Source organism: Leptonychotes weddellii, chromosome 1, assembly GCF_054177405.1.
Source record: "Leptonychotes weddellii isolate Sample4059 chromosome 1, ASM5417740v2, whole genome shotgun sequence".
Taxonomy (NCBI): Eukaryota; Metazoa; Chordata; class Mammalia; order Carnivora; family Phocidae; genus Leptonychotes; species Leptonychotes weddellii.
Window position 1 is genome coordinate 23,919,970 of NC_138369.1, and position 23,409 is coordinate 23,943,378.

General features: G+C 35.7%; 1 protein-coding gene across 5 annotated transcripts in view; it reads right to left on the reverse strand.

Annotated features, from left to right (window-relative positions):
• Positions 1-23,409, reverse strand: part of FHIT (fragile histidine triad diadenosine triphosphatase) — a 1,147,690-nt gene that overhangs the window by 666,722 nt on the left and 457,559 nt on the right. The window lies entirely within an intron of this gene.

The following is a 23,409-nucleotide window of genomic DNA, read 5'->3' on the forward strand; positions in this document are numbered from 1 at the left end:
GTTTAGAAGTGGCAAGAACAATGGAAGTTGAAAATAAGGTCACATTATAATGGGAGAACGTGAAAAGGTGAATGTAAATAAGCTAAATCCTTCTCTTTCTTAGAAGAAAATCAGTAGATAACATAAAATGGATAAAATATCAACTAGCTATAATGAGCTAAAACCAGGCATGAGTTACAGCATTGCATTTAGCAGGTCCAACTAGAGGGGGAAAGGGTGGAGTTGGGAGCGGTACTTTTCATTGTAAGTATTTCTAAATTATTTGTTTGGTAACTATGTGCCAGTTGTTGCTTTCATAAAAAACAAAACAAAAAAGAAAGTTACAAAAAGAGCAAGGGCATTGTGAGCTTTCTTTTACTAAAAACAAGAAGAAATACTTGAGCCTGGATAAAATGTCTTCTGAGTCTCTGCACAACTCTGGAGGAGCAGTAAATTTCATATAACTGGGTTTATTTATAATAAGAAGGGAGCAAATGCAGTGGACGGAAATCAGACACATCATTTTTTTTTCGCAACAGAACAATTAAGCTTTCATTAGGACTTAATAACAGGATGACATTCTGGGGTTTGGAGCGTAAGCACATTCCCTCCATTATCAAATCAAAAAATATCCAGTATCAAGAGGCACTCTTCATCCTGGATTCTGCCCCCACACAACCTCCCTGCAAGCCCCATCATGACCCCAGATAAAGATGGAAATCAAAAGTTCCCTAGTTCTAACTGCATGTTCTCTCATTTCCTCAAGATTGCTGCTTCTTATCCATTTCATATTAACAGCACCAAAAATGGACAGCAAGTGCACATTTGAATACCCAGCAAGGTACATTTCCCAGAATGCAATTTTGAATAGGCTAGTTGTTTGAGAATGGCAAGACACTAGTGATCCATGTTTGGACTACCATGCCCATCTGTCCTGAAGGGCTGGCATTCATGTTATTTAGAACAGCCTGGGTAAACTTATTATCGCACCCTCTGTTCACAGAGAAGTTTGGTTCTGAGCTCAATTACAATTCCTAGCAGTTTAAATGATAGCTGCTGTGCTATAATCTAAAATAAATTGCTTTTCGCAAGAAGTCATGTAAGCTTTTGCACTGCAACTTAGCAGAGCGGCTGGTTTTATCTCATCTGAAATTCAAGCGGGGTACAAAAGTTGGGCCTCTGAAGTCCTATTCTTAACCTTGAACGGCATTCTTCTACAATTTGGGGGCTCTCCGTTTACCCACAATTCCTCTCCTGGAACTAGATTTCTGGGAAAGCAACATCATGCTTCCATTTTTTAAAATGCATTGTGTTGCTTTTGTTTTTATTTTTCTATGCAAGCCTCACTCTTTACTTGGGCTTTTGTGAAAGCACTATATTACTTCGGGGCAAAAGATTTGTTCCGCCTGTTCTCATGGCTAGGAAGCTCATCCACCATCACAGACCAAAACGACAAGTGTATAGTCACAAGCATCTAAATGAATCCGGGTACCACTGCAACTGTGTTCAAATTCACCTCCTTACCTTCTCTTTGCTGGGAAAGGAGAGAAAGGAAAGAAAGCTGGCTAGTGCTCAAAACCTGAAGTGGAAATTCTACCTTCCCCCACCCCTCACCTCCCTGTGAGTTTTCCCCAGAAAGTCCCATAGGCTTAGGCTCACAGATCCTCTGAGCACATCCAGACCCAGTGTCTCAGGAGGTACACATCTGCCTAGCACTTCTCTGACAGAGATGGCTTCGGATCCCTTCCATGCTCTTCCACAAAAGCAACTGAAAGGTTTCCAAAGTTCACTACATTCTTTCAGCTTGAACAAGGCAACATAATTAACGCGCTGTTTTTCCACCAGTCAACAAGAGAAAATTGCCCTTCCAAAAGATTTTTCACATGTACAATAATCCATTAATAATTTTCCCTTTCAGATATTTTTTTTTCTATTGAGACTGAAAGAAACTGGTTCGGGGTGTGTGATGGTGCTATGTGCTTGGCAGCATTTCTCTGAAAGGGGAAACCTCCTTATTCCGCCAAAAAGAATAGCCAGATCAAAAACCCAAAGTGAGCACTTTAGACCCATTCAAACTCAAACTCAGAGCCACTGTGAAAGCAAGGAAGTTCTATTTCTTTGTATCACATGCATGCAGCCAAGGCAAGGGATAAGATGGAATGTTCCTTCTAAGTCATGTGAATCCTGGAGTTCTGTTGCATGAGCTCTAGGAATCCCAGAAAGAGACAAACTGCGCTGATTTTTGACCAGGGTTCTTAGGAGAATTAGGAAATGTCCCAGTAATGGCGGGGGGGGGGGGGTTTCCGACATGTAGGGAACATTCTAAATGTTGCTAAAAGTTCTGTAGTGTGTTATTTCCACACAAAAAAGAACTGTCCCACCCAGGAGGCCAACAGATTCCCCCTTGGGAAACACTGACCTCATTTGAGAGAAAGTTCAATGATGCAATAAAGTAAAATGAGCTCCTTGCCCTGGGTCCCTCATTTTCTCATTTTGCAAACCTTGGACTGCTGGCAGATAGTGACTGAAGGAATCATCTAGTGGTTTAAAGAAGGCAAGTCACTTATTGATTCAACAAATATGTATTAAGTTCCTCCTATGTACAGTGTAATTAATGCTCTACATATATCAGATCATAATCTTCCCTTTTAGGAAGGTTAAAATGCCATTTTTCTCCATAAAGTTATTCCTAATGCTTTAAGTTACAAGTAAGTTACAAGTAAAGAGAGAAAATAGCCTATCAGTTAGGGCTGTGGATACTGGAGCCAAAGATTCTCGGATTCTAATCCAAGCTCTGACACTTACTAGGCTTGTAACTTTAGACGGATTGCTTAATCTCACTGTGTCTTGCTTTCCTTGTTGGAAAATTGGGATAATACTGCTGCTCACCTCATGAGGTTGTTTTGAGGATTAAATGGAGTTATTAATATAAAATCATTAGAACAGTGCATTGCACATAGTAAAGGCTCAAAGTATTATACATACATAATTTACATATCTATAAATCTTTAGAAAGTGTTTAATATATAATTTTAATTGAAATTATTTTGAGATAAGTATAGATTCACATGCATTTGTAAGATATAATACAGAGAGATCCCATGTATACTTTATCCAGTTTCACCAAGTGGTACCACTTTGAAAAAACAGTATAACAGCACAACTAGGATACTGACACTGATACAATATACTAATCTTATTCAGAGTTTCCCTAAATCCCAGTTTTACTTGTACTCATTTCAGTGTGTGTGTGTGTGTGTGTGTGTGTGTGTGTGTATTAAGTTCTATACAATTTTATAACTTGTGTTGGGTCATCACTTTTCTCACTACAAGGATCCCTCATCTTTTGATTTTATTACCATACCCACCTTTCTCTTGCCCCCACCCACCCCCACCTCCATCCCTAACTTCTGGCAATCATGGATCTATCCTCCATTTCTAAATTTTGTCATTTCAAAAGTGTTACATAAATGGAATCCAAAAGAATGTAATTTATTGGGATGACTTTTTTCACTCAATATAATTCGCTGGAGAATCACCTAAGTTGTTGATTGTACCAATTGTTCATTCCTTTTGATTGCTGAGTAGAATTCCATGGGTACCACAGTTTATCTACCCATGTATCTGCTAAAAACATCTGGGCTATTTCCAGATTTTGGCTGTTATGAGTAAAGTTGCTATGAATATTTATGTACAAGTATTTATGTGAACATGAATTTTCATTTCTGAGATAAATGCTCAAGAGTGAAATTGCTCAGTTACATGATAGTTGCATGTTTAGTTTTATAAGAAGCTGCCAGATTCTTTTCCAGAGTGGCTAGCCATTTTATATTGTCACTAACAATGTATGTCTGATCAGTTTCTCTGCATACTAATAATTGGTGTTGTCATTATTTTTTTATTTTAGCCACTCTGATAGATGTGTATTGATATTATGGTTTTAATTTGCAATTCTCTGGTGGCTAATGATGTGAAGCATCTTTTAGTGTGCTTATTTGCCATCTGTATGTATTCTTTGGTAAAATATCTGCTCATGTCTTGCAGTGTCCATTTTCTAATTGGATTGTTTTGGGTTTTTTGTTGGTGGTGGTGTTTTTTTTTTTTTTACTGTTAAGTTTTAGGAGTTCTTTATATATTCTAGATACTAGTCCTTTGTAAAATATGTGGTTTGTAAATTTCTTCCAGCCTGTAGATTGTTTTTTCATTTTCTTCACATGGGTTTTCACAGAGAAAAAATTTTAATTTTAATGAGGTCCAATCTATCAATTGTTCCTTTTATGGATTTGTGCTTTGGGGGCCAAGTCGAAGAACTCCTTATCTAGCTTTAGATCCCAACAATTTTTTCCTGTGTTTATTTTTCTAAAATTTTTATAATTTTATATTTAAGTTTATAAACATTTTGAGTTAATTTGGGAATAAGATATATGGTTTAGATCAGTGTTCATTTTATTTTGCCAATGTTAATTGGATGTCTAATGCTCCATCACCATTTGTTGAAAAGCTAGGCTTCCTTCACTGAATGGCTTTTGTACCTTTGTCAAAAATCATTTGAACATGTGTATGAGGTTCTATTTTTGGGTCCTTTATTCTGTTCCACTAGTGTCCTCTGCTGTACCACATTGACTTGACTAATAGAGCTATATAGTTAGCTTTAATATTAGATAGAGTAATTATTTTATTTTTTCTATGCTATGATTGTTTGGGCTGTATATGATTGTTATGGCCTGTATCTTTACATATACATTTTAGACTAAGCTTGCTGGAATTTTGTTAGGAATTGCATTAAACCTATCATTTGGGGGAGAACTGACATCTTTACTATGTTGAGACTTTTAAGTCTTTTTATTTATTCAGGTCTTCTTTGATTTCTTCCACCAGCATTTTGTAATTTTAATAATACAAATCCTGTACATGTTTTGTTAAGTGTACATCTAAGTATTGCATTTTCTTTAGAACTTTCATAAATGGCACTGCATTTTAAATTTGGGATTCTGCATATAGAAATATTATGTATATATACATGCAATTGATTTTTCTGTGTATCCTGTGCCCTTGCTGAAATCACTTATTTAGCTTGTTGATATGGTGGATTACACTGATTCACTTTAAAGTATTAAACCATCCTTGCATATCTGGAATAAATCCCATTTAGGATTCTTTTTACACATTGTTGCATTTGATTTGCTAACATTTTGTTTAGTATTTCTGTGTCAAAGTTCACAAGAGATATAGGACTATAATAATCTTTCCTTCCTTTGTGTGTATGTGCGTGTGTACGTGTGTGCGTGTGTGTACGTGTGGTGTCTTTATCCTATTTTGGTATCAGGATATTACTAGCCTCATAAAATGAGTTGGGAAGTTTTCCTGCCTTTTCTATTTTCTGGAAAAGATTGTGTAAAATTGACGTTAATTCTTTTTAAAACATTTAGTAGACTTCTCCAGTGAAACCATGTAATCCTGGAGTTTGTTTTGGGAAGAATTTTAAGTACTAATTTAATTTCTTTAATGGCTTTCAGGGCTATTCAAGTTGTCCATTTCACCCTGCCTGAGTTTAGGTAGTTTATGGTTTTTGAAACATTGATTTACTTCTTCTAAGTAGTTGAATATATGAATATGAAATTGTTCATAGAATAACCTTACTATCTCTTAATGACTGTAGGATCTGTATTGTATTCCCTATTTCTTTCCTGATACTGTTAATTTTGTTAACTGTCAGCCTTGCCAGTCATTTATCAATTTTATTATTTTTTTAGACTAAGCTGCTTTTTGTTCCATTGACTTTATCTTTTTCCTATTTAATTGATTTCTGCCTTTACCTTTATCATTTCCTTCTGTCTGCTTGTCTTTGGCTTATTTTCCTTTCTTTTTCTTCCTCCTTCATGTAGGAACTTAGGTTATTAATTTGAGACCTTTTGCCACTTCTAACATAAGTATTTAGTGGTATAAATTTCCTTCTCAGTACTGCTTTAGTTGCCGCTTACATATTTTGATATATTGTGTTTTCATTTTCATTGAGCTCTATGTATTTTTAAATGTCTTTTAAGACTTCTTCTTTGACCTATGGATACTATATGAGTATGTTGCTTTATTTTCACATTTGGAGTTTTATCTGTTGTATTTTTTAAAAGGATTTATTTATTTATTTGAGAGAGAGAGTAAGCACAGGTGTAGGAGAAAGAGCAGAGTGAGAGAGAATCCTCAAGCAGACTCCTCGCTGAGCATAGAGCCAACACAGGGCTGGATCTCAGGACCCTGAGATCATGACCTGAGCCAAAATCAAGAGTCAGACACTTAACTGACTGAGCAACCTATGCGCCCCTTCTGTTGTCTTTTTGTAATTGATTTCTAGTAGATTTTATCATAGTCAGAGGATACATTCTGCATGCTTTCAATTTTTAAAATTTTGTTAAAGTTCTGTGTGTGTGTGGCCCAAGATATGTCTATTTTAGTGAATGTTGAATGGGTTCTTGAAAAAATATGTATTCTGCTATTGTTGGATGGAGTGTTCTATATGTCAATTAGACACTATTGGCTGATTGTATTATTCAGATCTTCTATATGCTCGTTGGTTTTCTATAGGGTAGTTCTATTATTGTTGAGAGGTGGCAAATTGAAGTCTCCAACTATAATTGTCAATGTCTCTATTTCTCCTTCAGCTCTATTAGTTTTTGCTTCCTGTATTTTAAGGCTCTATTGTTTGGTGTGCATATATTTAGGATCATTAAGTCTTCAGGATGGTCAATGCTTTTATCTTTCTTAAATATTTTCTTTGTTCTGAAGACTACTTTTATCATATTAATATAGCTACTATGGCTTTCTAAAAAATTAATATTTGCATAATATATCTTTTTCTATCCTTTTGTTTTACAACTTACCTAATCTCTGCCTTTGAACTGAGGTGCCCATAGGCAGCATATAGTTAAACTGTTTATTTGTCCACTTTACCAATCTCTATCTTTTGATAGGTGATAGAGATGACTTACATTTAAGATCATTATTGATATGTTGGCACTTCAGTCTACCTTCTTATTACTTGTTTTCTATTTCTTTCATCTGGTTCTCATTCTTTTCTTGCCTTCCTATGGATTACTTGAACATTTTTTTTAGAATTCCATCTTTATTTAGAGTAGTTTTGGATGCACTTCTTTGTATAGTTTTCATAATGGTTGCTCTAGACATTACAATCAACTATGTAACTTATTACAATCTACTATTATCAATATTTTAGGACTTTGAGTAAAATGTGAAAACCTCACTTCCATTTAAGTCCCTTTACCTTTCCCACTTTTAAATATGATTGACTTGAGTATCAGATGGTGTTATAATTTTTGTTTCCATCATCTCATAAAAAATAGTTTACTGTATGTATCCATAAATCTCTTTCCATTTTTCCTTCTTCCTTTGTCATTCTCCAGTATTTCATTTTTTAGCTTTTCCTTTCTGCTTGAACAACTTCCTTTAGCCAATCTTTAAGAGTCAGTCTGCTAACAACAACTTCTTTTAGTTTTCCTTCATCCGAGAATGTTTGTATTTCTCCTTCATTACTAAAGGACAGTTTTGCCAGATATGGAATTCAGAGTTGATAGTTCTTTCAGTACTTCAAAGTATGTTGTGGCAGTTCCCCCTGGTCTACATTGTATACAATGAGCAATCAGCTGTCATTTAAATTGATATTTCTTTATAGGTAATGTGTTTTTTTTCTCTGACTGCTTTCAAGATTTTTACCTCTTTGGATTCCAGTTTTGAAAGTTTAAAAGAAATCCAAAGCATGGATTTCTTTTTCTCTAGCATGTTTGGGTTTCAGTCAGCTTCTTAGATCTATACATTTGTGTATTTCACCAAATTTAGGAAAGTTTTCAGCCATTATTTCTTCAAACACTCTTTCAGCACCCACTTCTGCTGGACTCCAATAATACGGATGTTGGATTTTTGTTATTGTCCACAGCTTCCTGAGGCACTGTTCACTTTTTCCATCTATTTCCTCTCTATAGTTCACATTGAATAAATTCTACTGTTTTCTCCTTGTATTCAATAATTCTATCTCTCATCTCCACTCTACTATTAAGAATATTCAGCAATTTTTTTAAATTTCTGCTATTGTAATTTTCAGTTCCATAATTTCCATTCAGTTCTGTCTCGCAACTTATATTTATTTTCTAAGACTTCCTATTTTTTAAATTTGTATCAGAAGAATTTGTGATTGTGGTGAATTATTTACATGACAGCTGCTTTTAAATCCTTGTCAGATGATTCTAACATCTGATTCATCTTGGTATTGGTATCAGTTGATAGTCTTTTCTCATTCTATTTGTGATTTTCTTGGTTCTTGGTATGATGGGTGATTTTAAAATTACATCCTGGATATTTTGTCTATTATGCTAGATGACTCTGGGTTCCATCTGAATCTTTTATTTTAGCAGGCAGTCAACCCTGTAAAATTAATCGTGGCTACTTCTATGAGCTGTAGTTCCAATGGCATTCTAATTTTCACACTCTTTGAGATGTTATTTTGGTCTGCTTTATTTATCTACTGTCACTAGGACTCCCACTGTCCCTTCATCATCTCACTGCCTCAGGGGGTGGAAGAGGTTTCCCTAGACTGGGCCTTAGGTGTCTCTCGAAGGGAGAGGGATGTGGTGAGAATCTTGTACTGTTATCCCCAGCTGCCTTAGTGTCTCTGAGAAGAGAAGAGCATTTCAGGAATAAGGGGACAAAGAGGCTTTCTGGAACTGGCCATTTATTGTGGCTGTATCCCCCTTGCTCGGTCTGCCTACTTGCTGCAATGTCTCTGGGCAGGTGAGGGGCATCTGAGGCCTGCAGAAAAAGTTACTTTCTGGATTAGTCCATTTGCTGTAACTGGGTCTCTCCTGCTGTCCTGCCTGCCAGCCTCAGAATCTCTTGTTGGAAAGGAGAGTCTCAGGCCCAATGCGGAAGGAGAGCATTTCATCTGGCCAATTATTTTTGGTAAGGCATTCATCAATCCCCTTGTCAGTGGTGTCAAACTTGTTTGATGTTGCCAGAGAGACTGCCATTCAATCAGGGAAAGAATCAACCTCCCTGGGCTTTCTCCTGTCACTGGGTGGGGCATTGGGAAATACCTGGGCTGGGTGGCTTCTTCTTTGGGGAGGGAGGACTCTAGACACTGTTCTTTAAGTCCTGGGGTCTCAAACCAGCTCACCTTCTTCTTATCACCTTTCAGAGTCCTTATTTGGTTGTCTCTTGCTTCATTTCTGGAATTCATAATTGTGCTTTGTAATAGAGCAGAGAAAAAAATGCATCTACACCATTTTTGTTGGTCCAGAAATTTCTGTTTACTATATTTTTAGTTGTATACTTTCATTCAAGTTTCTTATGGCACTTAACCCTTTTTTGACCTTATGTTTATCTGACTATATCTTCAGAAACTAAGATTTGAAATTCTTGAGAATTTCTCTTTATATACTATACGGTGACATAAACATGGTAAGTTTTCCCTGACTAATTCTTATGAATGAATGTATGAATGAATTAATGAATGCTTATTCATATTTTCTTTGGGCCTGTACAATGTAGCAAGAACTACCTGTTAAGAGGGAGGTTGTTGGCAGAATGTAAATATGACTGATAAGTGCCCATCTCTATAAATGGACACAGGAGTAATAATGAGAATCTTGCTCAATGTGATGTACTAAAACATGGCTCAGAATATATGCCCACTTGGTCATAAACTCCCTGAGATTGTCACACTCATTTTTCTACTTCCAGCAGATGAGAAAATGTGGTAATGCTGGGGCACACTTCCCCACCATCACTTCCTATATTATTCCCCCACCATCACTTCCTATATTATTCCCCCACCATCACTTCCTATATTATTCCCCTCTAGCCTATACTCTTGAACACACACTCACACACACACACACACACACACAAACACACTTCAAGCATTCAATCTTCCAGAGTAGGCAGGAATTCAAAAAGAGGAACATGTCACATTTTCTTTCTCAAAATGAAACCACCATACCCCCAATAAAAGACGAGTATGAAACACTGATGCCTAATAACAAATGGTACAGAACAATATTGCTAGGAAACTCCAAGTTTTTAGAACTCATAGAAGCATCACTAAAGATTGCATGTAAGAGATAGAAGGCCTCAGGCAGGGAATGCAACAAAATGTAAGGCCAGCTGGAGCTGGAGTGATGGGATAGCAAGCAACAAGAGACCCTGGGCAATTCAATTCTCCCATCGAGCAGGAAAGGATTGGAAATGAGGGCTTTCAAATGGAATAGGCCTGATGACTGACCTCCCATTTAACTACTGGAATCATTCATTGTTATCAATTGTTTTGTACTCTCGGTCTTTTAAGATCCCCAGGCACTCATCTCTCATATTTGCTGCACATACTTATCTCCATTTTGGTTTTTGGTTTTCGACAAACAGAAGTTTTAATTTTTAATGAAGTCAAATCTATTACTCTTTTATGTTTTTACCTTAAGTTTATAAGATTCTCTCTCATTGTAGTTGGGATACTCATTTCTATTCTGGTTTTCTAATGCTTGATTTTATATATTTATTGTTTTAATCAAGCTGAAATTAATTTTAGGGTATGGTGTAAGAGAGACTAAAATTATTCCAACTCGAATGCATTCTTGTTAAGTAAAAAATAAGTCTTCCCGGAGTAGAAAACTCAGCCTAGACACATGCTGCTCAGCTTTTGGAGGCAGGAATGGAATGAATGAGGCACTTTTCTTAAACACTGAAGACCTCATTGTGTTTCACTGCGGACTTAAGACAACCTTCCTTCTTTATTTCTTAGTGCTGCTTGTCTTTAGAGTGGGGACACATATATAGACAGTGTATCCCCAAGGATAAGGCAATTTCTTGAGCTCATCAAGTCTTCTGAGCACGTTCTGTGTAGAAGATTTTCCATTACTGGTTACACTGCATATACAGGGTCCTCCTGGCAAATGTGACCAGTTGAAATAGAACTTCACAAAACACGAAATGAGCTATCAAGGACTTCCCTCTTTTAGGAATGGTCTCAGAAGAAAAATAAGTCTTGGTATTTACAGCATATTAGATATCACCTCTTAGACTCTGAAATTCTCTTCAAACTTTATCTGTTTAATTTAAAAGCAAACAATGCTTCAATGTTGGCATTTCTGAGTTAGGGGATGTCAGTACAGTAAAAGGTGGATTAAGCAGGGGTAATTTATGTCTTTGTTCTATTTAATAAATGGTCTTAGGGAATTCTGAAAGTAAAATAATCTCATTATTAGTTGGTAATTAACACAGTGACTGCCAGGGGAAAACTGTCCAACTTGTGTCATATTCCCACAGTGGGTCCATAAAATACAATATTCTTCAGAATATACAGTTTTTCTACCTGCATTCATCCTACAAGGTATACTGACTTCTTGCTATGGGCCTGGACCTGAAGGGAATTCACAATAAAGGATGGTCCTTGTCCTAGCAAAAGCCACCCAAAATGGCTATACCCACTCAGAGTTACCAAAAAACACATTATCTACTTTCTGGTTTATGCTAAACTAGATTGGGAGGGTAGAATCCTCTGTCAAAATTTTTCTTTTAGCCACCAAAGAATATCATCAGGTAAAATCTAAATGGAAGCCCAACATATAAAAAAGAATAAAAGACAAAAGCATAAATTCCCTGGTCAAATGGGGAGTAGTATTCACAGAGCACTGGCCTCCTCTAAAACAGACATTCTCTCTCTTTCTCTCTCTCTCTCCCTGGAGCTTCACAGAGCAGTTCCAAAACCACTGTACTTGAACTGATGGACAGAAAGAAGGAGGAACAGATAGATAGAAATGTAATAAAGCAAGCACAGTAGGATGCTAATGGCAGACTCCAGGTTTGGGTATATAGGGAGCTCATTGTAAATTTTTTTCAATTTTTCTATATGTTTAATGTTTTTAGAATATAATGTTGGGGGAATAAAAGCTGTCCTTGCTTCCTATTTTGAGGCTCTGTACTTAGTTATGTAAACATTTGTTATTATTATATGTCCTTGATGAATTGAGCCCTTTATCATTATGAAATGTCCCTCTTTTTTTTTTTTTTTTTTTGGTAAACCTTCTTGTCTTAAAGTTTATTTTGATTAATAAACCCACATTGACTTTCTAAAAATGAATGTTTGCATGGTATATATTTCTCATTCTTTTTACTTTCAACTCTTTGTGTCTTCATATTTAAAGGGCATGTGTTGTGGTCAGCATATAGTTAGGTCTTATTTTTTTATTCACACTGATAATCTGTGACTTTCAATTGGGGTATTAAGTCCATTAACATTTGATGTAATGATATGGTTAGGTTTTAAATTTACCATATGGCTCTTCATTTAATATTTGTACTATTTTTTCCCTATACTACCTTGTCTTCCTTCTTTCTGTTAAAATGAATATCTTCTAGATCCATCTTACTACCATTGTTGCCTTTTTAATTATACCTCTTTGTAGTGTGTGTGTGTGTGTGTTTGCCTTAGGACTAACAACATGCCTCCTTATCTTATCAACATGCCTCCTATTTTATTAATATAGTACCATTTCACATAACATAGAAGAATCTTACAACAGTGTAGTTGTATTTACTACTCCCTTGTGCACTGGGCTATTGCTATCACATGTTTTACTTCTACATATATTATAAACCCCACAGTACAATGTTATTACTATTGCTTTAAACATTAAGTTATCCTTTAAGAAATTATAAGAGAAAATAAAAATAGGGTTTTAAAAAGACATATATTAATCTGCATATTTACCATTTCTAATGTTCTTCATTATTTCCTATAGAACCAAATTACCATTTGGTATCACTTCCCTTTAGCCTGAAGAACTACCTTTAGCATTTCTTGTACTGCAGGTTGGCTGGCAGTACATTTTCTTAGGTTTTGTTTATCTGAAAGCATCTTCATTTCACATTCATTTTTGAAGTACAGTTGACCCTTGAACAACTTGGATTTGAACTGTGTGGGTTCACTTATATGTGGATTTTTTTATAAATATAGTACAGTACTGTAAATGTATTTTCTTACGATTTTCTTAATCACATCTTTTTTTCTAGCTTATTTTATTGTAAGAATGTAGTATATAATACATGTAACATACAAAGTATGTGTTAATCTACTGTTTATGTTATAGGTAAGCTGGTTACAGTAGACTCTCGGTAGTTAATTTGGTGGGGGGGAGTCAAAACTTACATGTAGATTTTCAACTGCACTGGAGTCAACACCCCTAATCCTTGTATTGTTCAAGAGTCAACTGTAATTCTATATTCACTGGACACAGAAATCTAGGTTGATGTATTTTTTTCATTCTGCATTTCTTTCTGCATATCATTCCATTGTCGTCTGGTTTTAATAGTTTCTGTTTAGAAGACTAAAATAATTCTTATCATTGTTTCTTATATAGAATGTGATTTTTTTCCCTCCTCTGACAGCTTTTCTCTTTACCTTTATATTTTAGCAGTTTGGCTATGACATGCCTGGGTGTGGCTTTCTTTGTACGTATCCTGATTTGATTTGCTAAACATCTTAAACTTATAGGTTGATGTGTCTCCCAAAGTTAGGAACTTCAGGCCATTATTTCTTAAAATACTTCTTTCTGACACATTCTCTCCTCTTTTCTGAGACTCCAATTATACAAATATTAGACTGCTTGCTTTTGTCCCATATGTCTCTGAAATTTTTTTTTCCTTTTCCCCTCTGTTCTTCAGATTAGGTCATTTCTCTTGATCTGTCTTATGTTTACTGACTCTTTCTATAGTCTGTAATTTCCTGTAAAGGCCATTAAGTGAATTTTTCATTTCAGAAATTATCCTTTGCAGTTATAGAATGTCCATTTGGTTCTTTTTTATATTTCACATTTATTTATCTGAAATGTCCCATCTTTTCATTCATTTTATGTCATCCACTTTATGCCCTTTAAATCCTTAGGCATATTAATCACAGCTCTGTTAAAACCATATCTTCTAATTCTAATGTCTAGGGTAATTCAGGGTCTGTTTCCATTGATTGCTTTTTTCTTGTTGATGGGTCTGCTCTTCATGTGTCCAGTAGTTTTTTATTGTATGCTGGATACTGAATGATACATTTAGGGTATCTACATTGTACTGTCTTCCTTAAGAGTTTTGTTCTAGCAGGCAATTATATTACTAAGAGATCCCCTTTATCCTTTCATTGTGAGGACTGGTCTATTGTGACTCTCTTCTTGGCCTTAAACCATGGCCTTCCTCTAGAGCATGGCCCTCACTCCTAAAGCTACCTTTTCTGGGGTCTCAACTGAATGCCCAAGTATTCAATGAAGTATCATCTCTGGCTACAATAGAATTACAACATCTCCCAACTCTGGTATTTTTCTTTGATTCTTGGTCCCACAGCACCCAACCTCTGCTAGGCCTCAGGGAGTCCTGCCCTGCTGATGCACACCAAGTCCTCAGGCAGTGACCTACAGAGGAATGTCCATGCACACTTCTAGGTGCCTTCTCCCATGCATGTCTCTTTTCTTCAGTACTCTGCTCTGCTAATTCTAGCCATGTGAAAGCCTCAAACTACAAACCCTGCCTCCTCAGTTCACTAAAACCGCCACCTAATGTTTGGCTCTACCTCCTTACTTTCTGGTCCTGGGAATGTACCTCTGGGCAGAAAACCAAGGTGAATGTAAGACCTATCTCAACTGTTTATCTCCCCTCAAAGAACAAAGTACTGCATTGCCTATTAGTTAACTTCTCTAAACAGTTGCCTCACACATTTCATCTAATTTTATAGTTCTTCATGAAAGAAGAACATTATTAGTCAAGACTAATCACAGATGCCTCATTGTGGCTGACAGCAGAAGTCCTCAATTTTCTAAAATCACTGCCTTTGAAAACTAAAGTGCTATAACATCTCTCTTCACTCATCATCTCATCACCAACACCTGAACTTTACAAATGATTCTATTTCTCTGACCACCCACTACTATACTGCACATGAATGATGATATTTATCAAATGAATTACCCTTAATGATTTATTTCTATATTTGGGAAAGAGATAGAGCATGAGTGGGGGGAGGGGCAGAGGGGGAGAGAGAGAGAGAATCTCAAGCAGACTCCCTGCTGAGTGTGGAGCCTAACATGGGGCTTGATCCCATGACCCTGAGATCATGACTTGAGCCAAAATCAAGAGTTGGATGTTCAACCAACTAAGCTACAGTCTCCTTGTTTTTACTCCCCTTCCCATGTTATTGGATAGCCAATTGACAGCTAATGTCTGTGTCTCAGGACACAGAGGAGGTCATATGAAGAGAAAGGGGAAGCTCAATTTATTGCAGGAATTTTCTTTTCAAAAGCTGTGAAGATCAACTGGGCAGGAGAACACTTTTATAGTGAGGTTTGGGGATTACAAGAAAATTTCAATTGGTCTAACTCAATCAGTTTTCAACAGCATCACCACCACTAGACCTTCAAAGAGGTAATTATGTATTGGTTGTACCTTATGCTTAAGCAGTGTAGTTTACACTCTTTTACAATGAACTACATCTGTCTCTGTGACAGAATGTAACTTCGGATCATCAACGAGCTTATCTAGACCAACAACATTTCGTAACAACACTGGCTTCCAAAGGCACCCAGCTTGTGATAAACTTTTCTTTGTACCATTTTTAGCTTCTACACATTTGAACAAAGGTGAACCCAAAGCTAACTAAACTCTCAGAAACAAGTCTCTAAGCAGTGTTCCTTTTCGGAAGTGGGAGAAGGTGTATGTTTAAGAATGTTCAAGGATTAGTTTGTTTCTTTTTCAATTTTTTATTTATTGATTTTATCTTAAAGGCAAAACGCAATCCCTTTCTAGGGCTTTAAATACAGATCAACAATCTAAACAGGCTGCAGTTAAGTACATCATTCTTCAAAGATCAACTCAGAGAAGAAAGGTAGCTCTGAACTTGTCACGAATCAAATACATTTAAGAGAAGCAAATGTAAATAGCAGCTAAAAATGGGGAGCAGGAGAGGAAAATTAGATCCTGTAGAAGCTCCTTTTTAGGTTTGCTGAGATGTTTCTAACTAGTTTGCATATCGACATGACCGACATGGTGTAATTTTTCTTAAGTTTGTCAATCCTTCTACACATTAGTAGATTGTAGTTTCACCTCAAGTTGATTTTTCCCATGTGTATTTGACAATTCCTTGGTGATACAGAACTTAAATGGTCACTTTCCAAGAAAGGAAACAAAGGCTAACATTTCTGATAAAGGTGGATAGATGGATGGGTGGAGGGATGGATAGGTGAATGGGTGGAAGGGTGGCTGGATGGATAGATGGATGGATGGGTAGATGGGTTTATAAGACAACCACTAGGTCATTCATTATTTATTTGCTCAACATGTTTTTGCTGAATGCTACCAGGCTAGGGTATAAAAGTGAACAACTTAGAAGTAGTCTCATGATAGAACTTACAGTCTACCAGGTACAAATGGAGGAGGATTCAAAATAAGCATAAATGTCTACTACATCATCTGGAGAATGTAACCAAAATGAGTTCTCCAACAACTTAACTGGCAGGTATCTGCAATTATATACATGCCAGGTAAGATAAGAAAAGGCCTATAACCTCCCCAGGACATGCTTTGGAGACCAAATAGGTTTTGATCATGACTATTTCCTATAAATCCTTATATATACCTTCCAAATTCAAGAAGAAACAAGGAGATATCACTATTACAAATCTCCCACTGAGCACCCATTAATTCCATACAAACAGATAAAAAACTGTTATGCCTGTTTTTGCCTTTTTTTTTTTTTTTAAGTTGTTTGGAGAAGATCAAAGTCTGATACAATTTCACCATATTTCCCTTCAAGGACACTTGTTATAAAAGCTATTAATGTACATTTTTTGGCATATAAAATCATATCCACTAAATTTTTGTCTCTTTTGGAACACAGTTCTATTTTTATCTATCAATGGTATGTTATCATAGATGCCAATCTATTGGGCAAAAAAGTAAGAGAAAACAAACATTTACTGCAGAATCACAAGGTATATATCACCATTCAGTGGAAGGCAAAATTAGCAAGTATGAGCTCTGCTACTTTGGCCATTCAACTGGAAGATTTTTCTGTAAGGAGTTCTCCAAAATACAGTCAAAATCTAGGGTTTAACAATCTCCATCCTTTATCCTGCCCTTCCTATTGCAAGTTACACACATGGAATCTGTTGTCCATATGAAAGACCAGGGTTGGTACCAGGGGGTGCTGTAAATAGATTATAATCCTAAATTGCAAAAGGTTTATCGTTCCCAAGTGTCCCTGATTCTGCCCAAAGAGTGGCTCCAGCCTGTGCATGATGGCTATCTGTAATGGAGACAGACAGCCCTTTCTTTTCAAGAACAAGATTAACCATTTGCTTCTTTCGGCTCATCCCCCAAATTCTTCCTGTCTCAGACATACCAGTAACATAATAAATATCACCTTGTTTTCTGTCTTTAAGACTTTTATATTTATAGGCAACATGGAAACTGATATTTGGTCCTAAATAAGAAATGATTTACAAACTTTTACCTGTAACATAATGATACATCAATAATAAGCCAATGACAATAATGACAATAATGATCATGGTTAGGCCTTAACTTGTGCCAGGAACTGTGTTAGGCTCTCTTCATTCATTATCTCATTCAATTCCTACAATGCCCATCTGATTTATATATTGCTTTCTGTAGCCCCTTTAAGCACTTTCACATAGAAATCCATCCTTCTCTTTCAAGCATCTGTAGAAGTTGGCAATATAGGAACAGGCAAAGGGATAAGATTCTGTCCAGTTGGGAAAAACAACCATAACCTTACAGTTTCATTGGATATGGAATTCTGGATTGGTAGTTTCTATTCCTTTCAGCACATGAAAGATATGTCCCACTGTCTTATAGCTTTTATCGTGTTTGAAGGTAGGTTGGCATTTTTTCGAAATATGGTTCCCTTGTATATTGTATGTTGTTTTTCTCTGACTGCTTTCAAGATTGCGTCTGGGATTTTCAGCTGGTTCATTATGATGCACCTCAGCATTTTGAATAGGTAAATATATCTTTTTCACTAACTTTGGGAAGTTTGGGGCCATTATTTCTTCAAAAAGTTTTTATGCCCCATTCTCTATCTCCTTTCCTTCTGGGATACTAATTACCAATATGTTAAAATTTTTGCTATTATCCCACAGGACCCTGAGACTCTGTTTTGGGTTTTTTTAATCTTTGCTTTCCCTTTGCTCTTCAGAGGGAAAGTTTGTATTTATCTATCTTCAAATTTACTGGCTGCTTGTAGTCTGTATGTTCCAAGGGTCAGCCAGTGATTTGGGTAGAATTTATACTAAGAATCTGTGGTTCTTTCTGTCTGGCTTCCTCCTTTCTGAAATTGCCCCACCACTTTCTAATAGCTACAGTCACCCCAAACTCTGTACTCTGGTTCTTCTGGCTAGAAAGACTGTGGGTTTCCCATTGGGGTTTTGGCTACTGACTACAGCGAGACCTCAGGATGGGGAACTTGACCCATGCCAATCCCCTCTTCCAAGTGTCAACTCCTCTCCAGAGTCTACCTGCCTTTTTTCACTCTACACATACAGAGAATTGATTTGTTTGTTTTGTATTTTGGTCAGAGTTTATAGTTGTTTTCTGTGGGAGTTTACTTGATTGTATGGGAAGCAGAAATCACTATTTTTTATGTTTTAACTTTGTTATGTTGTCTACATTAGTCCTGACAAGTTCAGTAATGTTGCATTAACAAATAACTCCTAGAACCTTAGGGGCTTAAAAAAAACACAAAGGTTTATTTCCTGACTTATAACTCATGTCCATTTCCCAGATTAACAAAGGCTCGTGTCATCCTTACTTAAGGACACAAGCTGGTGACCTTCACTATCTACTTATCATTCTGACAAGGGGAAAAGGGGAACATGGTAAAAAATGCACTAGCTCTTAATGTTTTTGCCCAGAGCGAACTTATATCACTTCAGTTCACATTTCATTTGTCTAGGCAAAACATGTGGCCTCACTTAAATTCAAGTGAGTAAGGAAGTGTACCCATTCAATTTGCCCAGAAGGAAGAGAACCAAGATATATGTGAATGAACCTGAAGGCTACCATGTCATGTCATATGGATTTTTTCACTTTCATAAGGTCAATCAGTCAATTTATTTCCTCTATGTATTGTGCCTTATATAAAAAGATCTTCCCTAAGATGATAAGATCCCAAGGTTATGAGATATCCCTTATGTTTTTCCTCTAATGTGCTTAAATTTTTGCTAAAATCCATTTAGCTCATTAGCATAACTGGAGTTATGTGTGTGTGTGTGTGTGTATGTGTGTGTATGGTAATATGTCTAACATGTTTTTCTAGGTGGATAGCCAATTGTCTCATTCACTGAAAGAACATCCCCCCTCCACCAATTTAATATTTTAACCTTATCAATAAAATAATTTTATGTATACATGGATCTGTTTTATTACTCCTCATTTTAACCAATGATGTAATTGCCTGGTATATAACCCCATGGTATAAATATTTTAATTTTTTAGTAGGTAAATACCCCATTATGGTTCTTCTTTTAAAATAAATCTTGTCCATCTTTCTTTCAAAAACTATTCTAAAGTATAGTCTTTTCCCTTTTAAAATATAGAAGAGGCTTACAAGGTCCCTTAAGAAATCCTGTTGGGATTTTGATTGTGATAGTACAGATTTTAAACAGATGTGTCTAAAATGTGTACTAAGGTTTTATTTTTAAGTTTCTTCAACATTTTTTATATAGTTACTGTGCAGTCTATTTTAGTTTACTTGTGAATCCTACAGTTGCGTGGTCCTCAGAAATATATAAGAACTCTATTGATATTTTACTGGGATCTTACATATAGCTACCTCTCTGAACTCTATCAGTTTTAAAGGTTTTTTAGTTGAGTTTGGAAAAGACAAATATATATTTTTAATAGTACTGGTTTATCTCTTCTTTCCAATATTTATACATCATATTTAATCTTATTACCTTATTCCCTTAGCTGGATTCATGTTGTATAATGGCTAGCACAATGTTGAAATAGTTATAGTAAGGGCAAGCACACTCATCTCATTTGTGGCAATCAAAGGAATATTTCCAATGTTAACATTAAATAATGTACTTTGCTATAGAGGCCTCTGATATCTTGTAATATGCTGTGTAAATTCATTCTATTCCCAACTTACTGAATGAGTATTGCTGTTTGTTGTGTTGTTTAATAGAAAAGGGGACTCTATATTTATTAATCCACTAATTTTATATTCTGTGGATTGATTTTGTTATTCTCATTTAATAATGAGAGCTCTTGGGGTGCCTTGGTGGCACAGTTGGTTAAGCGTCTGACTCTGAACTTTGGCTCAGGTCATGATCTCAGGGTTTTGAGATGGAGCCATGTGCTGGGCTCCACACTGAGCCTGAGTGTGGAGCCTGCTTAAGATTCTCTCTCTCCTTCTCCCTCTGCCCCTCTGCACTCTCTCTCTCTCCCTCTAAAAAAAGGAGAGGGAGAGAAGGAGAGAGAGAGAGCATGCTCTTGGGGCTATTAATTTTCTGCTAAATACAGCTTTGGCCGTTTAAATGTATATACACAAAGTTGTCTTTTTTCTAACACTTTGTTATTCTAGGTTTGATTTCCTATTTGAACCTGCAGTTCTTTAAAAGAAATTCTTGTTTTTTATTGTTGGCATTACAGTTTTTGAAATTGTTGAACTATGCATTTAAACTTTTATTAATTTTTAGTTTTATTTCACTGTAGGCAGAGCATGTAGCCTGTAAACATTTTATGTTTCATAATATGGTTTTCTTTGAGGTTTAATATATGATCAACTTTTTTCTAAATGCTTCATGACTGTGTAAAGTATGCTTTTTATTTCTAGAGAACAAAGTTCAATAAATATTTATTAAATCAGCTTTATTAGATTAAAATACTCTATGTATTCTGTTTATCTGACCTGTAAAAGATCAATTAAAGTGTATTAAAATCTCATACAATTTTATTTCTATCAAGTTTTTCTTATATTTGTAACAGCCTTTATGTCATGTATTTTGAGGCTGTTACCATGTCAATGAAAATTCAAGACTGCCATCTTCATTGTGAAGTCTCACTATTTGAATGAAAATATAATCTTCTAGGACACATTTAATATTTTCACAGTCTTTGACTCTATTTTGTCTAAATATTGCCAAGATTACTTTTTTGTTTATTTTGCTTTTGCCTGATATATCTTGTCCATCTTTTTTATTTTTGTTTTTTGTTTGTTTGTTTTAGTCATAATGAGTCCTCTTTGTTTTACGTATATCTCTGCTCAGTAACCTATGGTTAGATTTTGCTTTTTCGCTGAAAAAGAGAGTCTTTGTATTTTAATAGACTAGCTTAATGATTCTTTTATAATGATTCAGCTTCAGAAAATGCTTTCACATTCACATTTGTTCTTCATATCATGTAAAGTACATGGGAAATGTCATTCCTATTTTACACATGAGAAAATTTAAAACCAAACAGTTTAAATATATTTCCCATAGTTATTCAGGTAATATGTGACAGGGGTAAGACTTAACCAAAGGATACTAAAACTAAAGCCATGGCGTTTTACAAATATAATATACTTTTGTTGAACATCAATGTTCAGATGGACTAACTGGCCAAATTATCTTTTTTTCAAGTAGGTGAATTTACACTAGTGTTGGCATAAATGATATATTTGGCTATACTTCTGTGATCTTACTTTACACTTTTTGTAGTTTATGCTTCACTGTTAATTTCTTTGCTTCCCAAAGTTGGCGATTTAGGCCAAGTGACACAGTCTTTTCTCTCTGCACTGATTTGGAAGTCATACCTACTTTCATTTTTTTTTAAGATTTTATTTATTTATTTGATAGAGAGAGAGACAGCAAGAGAGGGAACACAAGCAGAGGGAGTGGGAGAGGGAGAAGCAGGCTTCCCACTGAGCAGGGAGATCCCAGGACCCTGGGATCATGACCTGAGCTGAAGGCAGATGCTTAATGACTGAGCCACCCAGGCGCCACCCCCTGCACTTTCATATCTAATAGTGGTAACAAGTATACCAAAAAGAATATTAATATTTATTGAATGCATAAGTTCACCCCTATTAAAATAAAGATTTATCACCATTTTATTTCCAGACTCTGTAAATATGAACTTGGATTTTGTTACTACTTAGTATTAAATATTAAAATAATAAATACTTAATACTTATTAAGGCATTATCTTATATTACATATTTTGTCTTTTAAAAGTATAGTTTTATATTTACATTCAGTGTTATACTTAAAGTTACAATTGTTTAAATCTTGTTTGTGTTTAATTAGTTACATTATTAATAATCAGTCTCTTAACATTTCTCTGTTATAGAATTCTTAAATTTGATTTCTCTCTCAGCTGCCTGAACTAGTGCTTCCTAAATCTTGGTACATGTAAGAATCTCCTATGAATACTGTTACATAGATTGCTGCATTCCATCCCGAGAGATTCGGCTTCAGGAGGTCTGGAGTGGACCAGAAAATCTGTACTTCTAACTGGTTTCCAGATAATGCTATTACTGGACTCGGAACTTCCCTTGGAATAGCACTGACCTGGGCTACATCTTTAAGCCATTTCCCTAGTGAAGAGGTGTATGCTTTCTCTTCTCTTGTGTATTTCAGAATCTCTTCCCGATACTTTTACAAGTAAAAGACAACTTAGGTATATTTACCTTTCCTCAGTACACTCTCCCAAACTGTTCCAAGCAAATTTTTGTAGATTTTATAAGGTAAATTGTTTTCTTGCCCACCTGCTTGAAGGATTTTTTTAATTTATTTTTGTAATTAAAAAAAAAATTGCCAAGTTGTAGTAGTATGAAACCCTTTTCATTAATGTTGCCTAGAGTATGAAAAACCCTTTCAATTTGCATACTGGGGCTTTTTTTTTTTTTTAAAGATTTTATTTATTTGAGAGAGAGAATGAGATAGAGAGAGCATGAGAAGGGGGAGGATCAGAGGGAGAAGCAGACTCCCCGCCGAGCAGGGAGCCTGATGCGGAACTCGATCCCAGGACTCCAGGATCATGACCTGAGCCGAAGGCAGTCGCTTAACCAACTGAGCCACCCAGGTGCCCCATATACTGGGGCTTTTTTGCTTTTGTTTTTGTTTTAGCTCAAAAGAACTTTTATTAATTTTTGATTACTACTTGTGTTCCAATTGTTTCTGTCTCAAGAACGTCTATAATTCTTAGATTTGGTCTAGTGTTTAAGTCGATGATCTTCTCCATTTCATTAATTTAATTTTATTGTCCTTTTCTCCATTTTGACAGAACTTACCAATTTTTCTTCTACATTAGTGATATATATGTATTTTTAAATACCTATTTCTTTTCAGCTTCTAATGCAGATTTTAATTCTGTATGGCATTTTGGTTTCTT